Raw genomic sequence first — 884 nt, forward strand, 5'->3', positions numbered from 1 at the left:
GCCCCAGACTGATTTGTCTCTTCACTTCTAATCAGCGTCAGGTTGGAGGAAGAACCTCAAGGTGGAGGGACGAGGGGGAGGAGGAGGAGGAGGAGGAGGAGGAGGAGAGTGGGAATGATGAAAGAAAACCAGGAGAAATGGAAAAGTTCCTCTGAATGTTTGATGAGAGTCCAGCTGCAGATCTGATGATTAAACCTCTGAAATGATGTTTCATAAATGATGAAGCAGGTAGAAATAATGTCCTCAGTCACCTCTGGTTAAATTCAAACTACTTCTTTTTCCATTAGGAATTGATTTATTTATTACTTCATTTGCTTGTTTGCTTTTTCTAGGACTGGTGCAGCTGAAAGTCACCTTTTCAGTGCGTAACTTTTTAATCACTTGATAATTTAGGAAAGTCAATGTAAGCTGCTGATTCACAGGATGCCTCAGATAAGAAATAAATGAATCTCTAATCTAACTGGTTAGAGATTTGACCACTCCCACGAAAGCAAACCAAGCAGTTCAAGCAACATTTTCCCTCCACCTGACATAAACTCACAGAACTGAGGTGTTGAAGTTATTCTTTTTGCTTCTATATTTCTGTATTTTTATAGGTTAAAGCTCTAAGCCTACATCAAGTGATAAATTAGGCTGCTATAGATTTTCTTAAACATTTCCATAAATCACAGAAATTGTTTAATAGCCCACCTGTATTCGGCTCACTCGGCCACACTCTTTTATTTCATTTGCATTATTGATTAGGATCTCTCATCACAGCTTCAACACTTTGTGTTTCAAAGAGAAAACACCGAGCTGCACATTTTTGAATGACATTACCCTTAAAATAAAGTCAACTTTACAATACACACACACACACACACACACACACACACACACACACA

At 38.7% G+C, this 884-nt stretch overlaps 1 long non-coding RNA gene across 1 annotated transcript; it reads left to right on the forward strand.

Moving 5' to 3' along the window:
- The first annotated feature begins 85 nt into the window (after nucleotides 1-85).
- LOC106512180 (uncharacterized) lies at nucleotides 86-469 on the forward strand. The gene is made up of 2 exons (XR_001309634.1): nucleotides 86-228; nucleotides 333-469. It is a non-coding gene; the product is annotated as an uncharacterized LOC106512180 (long non-coding RNA).
- Nucleotides 470-884: the final 415 nt, after the last annotated feature.

The sequence above is a fragment of the Austrofundulus limnaeus genome, unplaced genomic scaffold (assembly GCF_001266775.1).
Source record: "Austrofundulus limnaeus strain Quisiro unplaced genomic scaffold, Austrofundulus_limnaeus-1.0 Scaffold4633, whole genome shotgun sequence".
In the NCBI taxonomy this organism is placed as follows: domain Eukaryota; kingdom Metazoa; phylum Chordata; class Actinopteri; order Cyprinodontiformes; family Rivulidae; genus Austrofundulus; species Austrofundulus limnaeus.